A 9,284-nucleotide genomic window follows, 5' to 3' on the forward strand; every position below is an offset into this window, starting at 1 on the left:
CCTGCACAAAACACAGTAGACATAAACACATGGGCACGAGCATGAAAACACTAAAATCAATACGAAAAGAGAAGACAACTTACAGTGCCAGGCTCCGGGAGACGAAGAGAATCCTGGATAAACTGATGATAGCTAGCTCCCTCTATCACCAACTCCGTCGCCGGCACGCCAGTCCTCGAGTGGACCCTCCACGACTCGCCTATCGAGCGAGTAGACAACATGGTCGCAGGCGGAGGCCTAGGCACCGAAAAAGCCCCTACCGTCTGCATACGTACCCGCTCTCCCAGGTACCAGACAGGGTCCCGGTGGCCAACGAACAAAACCCGCATCTGGCTCAGGGCATAACTATCCCTGACCGAAGCATGAGTACCCCTAAAAGAGAGCCATGGGGTCCAAACCACCTATTTTTGTACAAACACGGTCAGATCTCGCACATAGAAAATAAAAAGAATGACGAAATACGATATAGAGGATAAGATTCTGTACATGCTCAGGGTTCCCGTCCCGAATGAGATCCCACACGGTATCGGGCGGTGGACGCACTGTCAGCTTCTTCTTCCAATCCCAACGACGACCGGCAGGGAACTCCAAAGGCCTCTGCCCCTTTCGGGGAGCCAGCCAAGGTAAGTGCTCAAAGGCCCACAGTTGCAAAAAAGAAGAGACAATAAAACATCAAAAAAGAGAGGCCCGGTAAAAGCGAGAAAACAAAAGAAAGTCTAGGCACATACCTCGATCAAACGCGGCACTCCCGCTAATGTAATCACAAAGTGACGTCTACTCGGGTCCGAGTCGCGCACCGCCAAACTTATCTGGCCGACAAGCGTCGCATAGCCCAAATCGCCCCAGCGATAGTCACCCAGTGTAGACACGTCCTCCACCATGCCTATCCACCTCGGGTCAAAGGTGTCAGTCGGACCCGATAGAAAAGTGGAAGTAATAAAATGGAGGTAGAACAGTCGAGCTTGTCTCGAAGGCGACTCCTCTACCCCATGCTCTAAGGCCCACATCAGGTCAGCGAAAGGTATCCCACGGGGCTGGTACGAAGGTAATCTCCTACCCATCCACGAGCCCAGGAGCCTGGTACCCTCAGCAACAGTCGGCGATGGGCCATCCGACCTCAGACGAACGGGGTTCCGTGTAAAGGTCAAGCCCGTCAAAGCCGTGTAGTCCTCAGGAGGGATCGTCATCTCACCCCAAGGAAAATGGAAGGTGTTGGTGGTATCTGTTAGGTTATGATACATATGAGAATTCATAAATCATGCGGAAAAACCATAAAGCCAGGAAAGCATATTATTTACACATAATCATTTAGCATAGTTTAGATGCATACACTTTGTTGCGTGCCGTCCCTAGCTGCGCCCGAACCGAACAAGAACAAGTCTTTAGGACTCCAAGTGTCGTCCCTCCGTAGATAGTCCACAGCACGTCCGGATCCGCCTTAAGCTTGACCAACTAGGATCGCCCTTAAGGTACTTAGAATTTTCGGCACATATAGGCAATTGTATGACTGAATTTTTGCTCTCAAAAATCACTTTGAATACTTGAAAATCTCTATACAAAATAATGACCCTAGGCCTTTATTTATAGAGGTATGGAAAGGGAATCGTAATCCTATTAGGATACGAATTAATTAAACTAGAATTCTAATAGAGTTCTTATTTAATTAATTCATCCTTTTAGGTTTAGGAATTTAATCATTAATTGAAACCTGATAGCTTTAGGATTCGTATAGCACACCAACACAGACGCACGCACATCAGCCCACGAGGGGCGCCATGCGCGCGCGCGCAGCCCGCGAGCTCGCAACCCATTGCTGCGAGGCCCACACGCTGCCGCAGCCTTGGCGCGCGCTGGGCCTGCATTGCGGTGAGCCTGGCGCAGCCTTGGCTGGTGCGTTGTGGAGCGCTGGCTTGCTGGGCGATGGCCCGGCTTCGTGCTGGGCCTTCGTCTGGCAGGCCTCGTCCGATGCTAATTCGTACGATACGCTTCCGATTAATTTCCCGATTCCGGAATTCATTTCCGATACGAACAATATTTAATATTTCCGATTCCGGAATTAATTTCCGTTTCGAACAAATATTTAATATTTCCGTTTCCGGAATTATTTTCCGATTTCGGCAATATTTCCGATTCTGACAATATTTCCGTTTCCGGCAATATTTCCGATTCCGGCAATATTTCCATTTCCGATAATATTTTCCGATACGTACCATGTTTCCGTTTCCGGCAACATCTACGACTTGGATAATATTTATATTTCCGATACGATCCATATTTCCGTTTCCGGCAATATCATCGTTTGCGGATCATTCATTTCTTGCCTGTGACGATCTCAGCTCCCACTGAAACCAAGATCCGTCGATTCCGAATATCCATAGATGGAGTATTTAATGCCATTAAATACTTGATCCGTTTACGTACTATTTGTGTGACCCTACGGGTTCAGTCAAGAGTAAGTTGTGGATTAATATCATTAATTCCACTTGAACTGAAGCGGCCTCTAGCTAGGCATTCAGCTCACTTGATCTCACTGAATTATTAACTTGTTAATTAATACTGAACCGCACTTATTAGACTTAACATAGAATGCATACTTTGACCAAGGGCATTATTTCCTTCAGTCTCCCACTTGTCCTTAGGGACAAGTGTGCATTTCCTAAGTCCTTTGTCGCTCGATGCTTGCTCTTGAACATAAGGTAAGAGTTGTCATCCTTATTATGTCCAGAGGTGTTCCTCGGTTTCAGAGTTCAACTGATCAAATAAACAGATAATCATAGCCTATGATTCATCCGAGCACGGCCATGCATTTCACAGTTTCTAGCTCTCCGAGTGGCCTTGTACAACTTTTAAGCATCTCATCCCGATTTATGGGAGGACAATCCCAATCTTGCGATTTTGAGATTAGACTTCGTTTGATAGGTGATTACCTGAGCGTTGCCTTTATAGCCTCCTTTTACGGTGCGACGGTTGGTCAACGTCAAAGCAACCAGTTCTCAAACAAGTAATCTCAAATCACTCAGGTATTGAGGATTTAGTGTCTAATAACTTTAATGAAATTTACTTATGACAGATTTTCATCTCTTACAGTAAAGTTTCATAGGTCTTGTCCGATACTAGTCTTCCCAAAGTAAGTATCTATGCAAATGATTATGACATTGCCATGTCCACATAGTTCAAGAAACAGAACTACTAGTCATCTTGCATTCTAATCGTCTAACGTTTTCTATGCGTCCAATTTTATAGAAAACTCCGACTAGGGACCATTTTCAACCTTTGACATTCAAGTTCACTTGATAGACATTTCTTAGTCACAGGACTGGTCCTGACAGTCTATCTTGAATATATCGTCAAATTGCAGGGACTCATCATTTAATACTAAACCAAGATTAAACGGAATATGAAAATACATTTCATATATGATAAATGTTCAACCCCAATGTTTTACAACCATGGGCCTCAAACCCATCTTCTAAAACAGTTCATGGAATTTCAAAGCTATGCTTGATTTCCAGTGCTACAACGTGAGTGTTGCTTCTCACTTGTTGCATAGGTTTAGTTATCACGCTTTGCCAATCTTAACATCCTTTTCATCGAATGTTCTTCGAGATATGATGATAAGAAATTTTGAGTTTGTTTATTATGTGATCTAGTCTTTCTTACTTCGATAGTGGTTCTACGCATTTTGCAATGAAGAACCATCAAGTTAGCAGACATGTGATCCACCCAAGTTCAATGAAGAACTCATTAATATAAACAACTCTATTTTATTGCTTCTTAGGCAATAAGTACTTTTACTTCAACTGTATAGGTTGCTAGTGATGCTTTGTTTGGATTTACTTATCCAAGCAGTTCACAGATATGCGGAAGACTTTCCAGTTGTATCTTAGAACATAGAAATTAATATTTAATTTCCCATGCAACAACTCATGGTCTCCAATCCATGTTGCCATTTCAAAACACGATGCTCTATAGCTCGTCCTTATCAATGGTTAACTCCAAAGGGTCTTGCTTGATCCTTTGCCAGTGTTTATGCGTGTAGCATCAATATTTAGCATATCTTTATTTCCTTGAATCAAGAACTATTCTTATGTACCTTTTCAAGTACCATAAGTATTCTTGATCTCAATCTAGTTGATCTTCACTTAGATCAATAGAGATTGGTATATGTTCGTCATGCCTAAAGTCATACGATACGTTTTTGGCGATCCTCATATTATATCATACATGATAAATTCTTTTGCAGAATAATTCCCAATTGAATTCTATTCATGTAACTTTAGCTCATTTAATTTCAGTAGATACTGAATCCAACTAAATTCTTTGATATATAATATAGGTTAGGAATCTCATTTAGATCCTTTGATGTTTAACTTAGTAACTGCTTATACATAGTTCAAACATTCATTACTTAGATTTATTCACATGGGTCGAATATCTCCAATGGAGTATTTCGTGTTTGATTTAGTAAATGCCATTACTTAATCCAAAACAATATTATAAGATCTTTGTAAATAGATCTTAGTACCCAGTATGTACTAAGTTTCGCCTTGGTCCATCATTGATGAATAATCTCAAATCTAAGTATTTAGCATTTGAATGTTATTTCACAATAGAGAGATATGTGTGTGATACACATAGGACCAATTAAGTTTTATGTACTCCCACTAAACTTCTTATATATCTATAAGAATCATGTACATTTTATGAAACTAAAATACTTATTAGCTTCACCAAAATACATTTCTAATTCCCAATTGCTTGCTTAAATCTGTACTTAGATTTTATTAACTAGCTTTTCTTTTCAAGCATTTATTTGGATCCACAAATCCTATGACATACCATGTACATAGTTTATTCCACATTTTATTGAGGAATTGTTTTGTCATCCAATTGCCATATGTACCAATATGCAATCATTGCTTGATTTATAGACTTGAGCATTACGATTATGCATGAGGTTTCAACACAATTCACACCATGAATTTGCTTGTAACCTTTAGCAACTAATCTCGCTTTGTGTGTGAACACAATTTCATGTTTGATGGTTTTTATCCTTAAAACAAACTTGCAACCAATAGGTGTGAACCTATTCTTGCAAATCAACAAAATTTCAATTTTGTCATCAAAACATTGAGTATGTTTTATGGCCTCTAACCATTTAAAACATTTGAGTCTATATATGGCCTCTAACCATTTTAGGGAATCTAGGTTTCGTCATAGCTTTCTTACAAGTCACAAACTCATTAATCTACATGATAATAGTTTGACTGCAAGTTGTAGGTTTCTTCACTATCTAATAGAAGAATCTCATAGTTTCATTGACCAGAACTCTATGTTTCTTTACTATCTAATAGAAGAATCTCATAGTTCCAGTGATTTGAACTCTATGCCTACTTGGGTATAGAACATCAAACAATAGAATATCAACAGGCACTTTGAGAGTCCTTTGAATATTCTATTCTCTTTGAAGCACTTGTAAAGTCTTCTAAGAGATGTCTATTCTTTAAAGCCACTTGTAAAGTCCTTACAGAATAAGTTCGGATTTTCTGAAGCACTTCGAAAAGCCTCCGGAATGTCCGTTTATGTTTGTTGTTCGCCTCGAAGACTTTCGAGGTCTATTTTCTCCCACTTGTCATTTTGGAAACGAATCTCCAAAAGGACATTATTTCGAGCAAACAAACATTATGTTCTCAAAAATTCGTGGTAGAAACAATACCCTTGTGTCTCATTTGAATAAATCACAATGAAACATATATCTATACTTGGGCCTTAGTTTGTCGAATGACAAACACTAAGCTCCCACTGAGTTTTGCAACTCTCTAGATATATTTTATGAAAAGTTATTCTGAAATTACTTTTCAATAGCTTTGACGAATTTGGTTTAGTTTGGTGGTAGTTGAGCATTTTGTTTTAGAAATTATAGGAAAAGTCCTTATGATTCATCATTAATCGAATCAAGTACTAATTGACTTCGATTATTCCAACTAAGATATGCCATATCTTATGGACCTAGATTGTGAAATACAACACACAACCATTGATGATCATATTTGGTCTCAAGTAATCATCAACATGATCTAACCTAGATCTTTATGATTTCTTGCCAAGTGGATTTTATACTTCTGAATCTTGGAACTACCCAAACAGATTCAACTTATATCACATTTGAGTCAATAAACCTATATTCACTCAAATCCATGTGAAATAATAAAGTCATAAAATCTTTCTTTAGCTTTGAACTCTATTGTCTAGGCGTTCTAACAATAGTTCATATCTTTTGTTACTTTCAACAAGTAAGACTAGTTGTCTTAAAATGATCTAGAAATCAATCAACTTTCAAAAGTCCATCAAAATAGAGCTTTTGAATGTTAACTTGTTGATATGGTCTAAGCAACAATGCCAAAGATTAGTGGAACTCAAATCAAGGGGTTGATTGGAACCTAGTAAAGTTCTTTAAAGAGTTGTTTGTTTTAATCAAGCATATTGACTCAACCCGTAAATGACCATTTCATTCAAATAAACAAACAAACATTGTTTTTGTTCTTCTGAATGTGAGTCTTTCTGTGTTTGAAACAGAAATTTAGGTATGCTGATTATGGAACAAAATATCCATTAAGTTCCAGCCTTTGAAAGGACTTAAAACAAACTAGATGACCCTACAACTAATGTAGCATTGCCATGCTTCATTTCCCACTTGTAGGTCATTAGTGTAGCCTAGCTTCCATTGTTTGAGTTATTACCGAAGTAAGAACCTCAAGCGGTATATGATACCAAGGAAGTTTGATTGCTAGGTCACTTCTCTTTAAACATAAACTTATAGGTAGAAACGGAATCGTAAATTCCTTTCATTTGTTCCTCGTTTTCCTATTTCTTGTACCCTTTCTTATAGTCTTAAGAATTGAATTCTTTAGTGTTGACTTTTATACTTTGTTAGACATGTCCAATGTCACCCTATCAAGGTTCTTACCATTTAATTTATGTTGAATATTAAGTTTCAACTAGATGATCTTACCAGAAGCTTCTAAAGTTCTCTAAGCATCGATCTATTCGAATGTCTAGGGACTAGACTCATTCAAGAATTAAATGGACAAAGATATTAGGTTGTTAACCATTGGTAAAGCTGAGCGTATTAAACTCAATGCTTTATGATCTCAAAACTACAGTGTATTTTGAATTCACAAGCACCAATTGGTTTGCCATTCGACTTTGATGTTCGAAAACAACCATAAAAGTCGCTATAAGAAACGTACATTTTAAATTGCTCACTTTCTCTCATTTCCGTGAATCATTCTTGGATTCACTACCAATCGAGGAAATTTACTGTTACCTTTCTAAAAGGATTTATTGCAGTGCAAGATATTTAATTATAAACAATAATTAAAACATACATTGAAGCATGCAAAGTCTAAACATTTATCATGAGTAATAACTTGAAAATTAAAGCAATCATGCAATTTCAACAAGTTATTAGCATTTTATTCGAATTTATTGTTCCGGCAGGTGTGAATAAAATGATTCCAAGATCCTAAAATCATTGAAGAATTAAGCACAGTTTGTCGACTTAATCCTAAAACATCTTAGGTAAGCAAAAGCCTTTTGCTAATAGTCTAGAAACTATTCTTGGTTGATAGGTACGTCTAAGAACTTATTAGGTAAACCTATCGATTTTGCCACGACATAAAAGGACTCCTTACTTATATCGTTGAGTTTCACCAAAAATAACATGTACTCACAATTATTTGTGTACCTTGCCCCTTTAGGACCAATAAGTAACACCTCGCTGAGCGAAAACTATTACTAGATTGATGTAAAGGATATCCAAGCAAGTGTATATTTTGGCATGGCACCTTTTAACTCAATTTTTAAGTTTGGAACTTAAGGCTCTTACTATGTTGGTTAGATTTTAAGTGAACTAAAATCCTTAATCATGCAACATAATCAAGCTTTTGATCTCATGCATTTTAAGACATATTTAAAAGCAATAAATAACTTAAAACATGCATAAGATAAATGTGATCTAGTATGGCCCGACTTCATCTTGAAGCTTTAACTTCAAAGTCCGTCTTGAAAATCTCCGTGGGAGGCACCATTTTCTTCAAATAGGATAAGCTATAATTAAAACTAATTACAACTATTTGATGGTACGCAGACCATATTTGAATTGAAAAACAACTTTGGTACTTTAGACCAATTACATTCAAATTAATGGTACGCATACCATATTTTCTATCCTATTTGGGCCATACTAGTCACTTCATAACCTGCAAAACAGTACATATACAATATATACCATTCACCCATTCATTATCATGAATGGCCAACATAGCTGGTTAGTAAAACACATTATGCATCAGATAAACATTTGCACCAATTAATCAAGGGCACCAATAATCTACAAATTATTCTGTCCTTATTAATTCTAATCAAGTTGTTTTAACCTTAAGGATTTGTAGACCTAATCAAGAGTTTATGACTAAAAAGGGCTCCCACTTACACCAATAAATTCATATGCTTTACTAATTTTAAACATAAAAATGTATTTCTAGTCTAACCGGAAACATACAAATTTAATTAAAATTTAAAGCTCATATAAATTTATAATTGAATCCAAAAAGTTTAATTTAATTTCAGTCGTATTTAAATTAATTCATGATTTTAATTTTAGTAAAATAATTAGAATAAATAAAATTTATTATAATTACAATATTCAAAATTAAAATCCAAGAAAATAATTTAAATTATTAATTTTAAAATTAATTAAAATTACGTAAACTGAAAATTTCAAATTAAAATTTCAAAACGATCCAATCGCAACGCAACAACCCCACGCAACGCACGCCCATGGGCCACACGCACACAGCCATCGCTGGCCATGTGCGCGCAGCCCATGCGCTGCGTCGCATCGCTGCTGCTGCTCTCCTTCGCAAGGCATCACGCGAGCTGGTGCTCGCTGCGCGCGCCAGCACTCGATGCACGCGAGCCATCGCTCGCTGCGCTCGCTTCATGCGAGCCAGCGCTCGCCAGCGCGCTCGCCAGCGCTCGCTTTATGCGAGCCATTGCTCGCTGCGCGCGCTTACCAGCGCTCGATCCTGCGAGCCATTCTCGCTGCGCGAGGCATCGACGCTGGGCGTAGCACTCGTGGCACGCGAGCTTGCGCTCGCTGCGCGCGAGGCTCCGCACGCTTGCGCGAGGCAGTGCGCGCTGTGGCGCAGCTCGCTTGCTGCCCACATGCGACTGCTGTGCCTTGCTTTCGCCCTCGCCTAATCGTCCATTGCTCACAGCCC

Source organism: Spinacia oleracea, chromosome 4 (genome assembly GCF_020520425.1).
Source record: "Spinacia oleracea cultivar Varoflay chromosome 4, BTI_SOV_V1, whole genome shotgun sequence".
Lineage (NCBI taxonomy): Eukaryota > Viridiplantae > Streptophyta > Magnoliopsida > Caryophyllales > Amaranthaceae > Spinacia > Spinacia oleracea.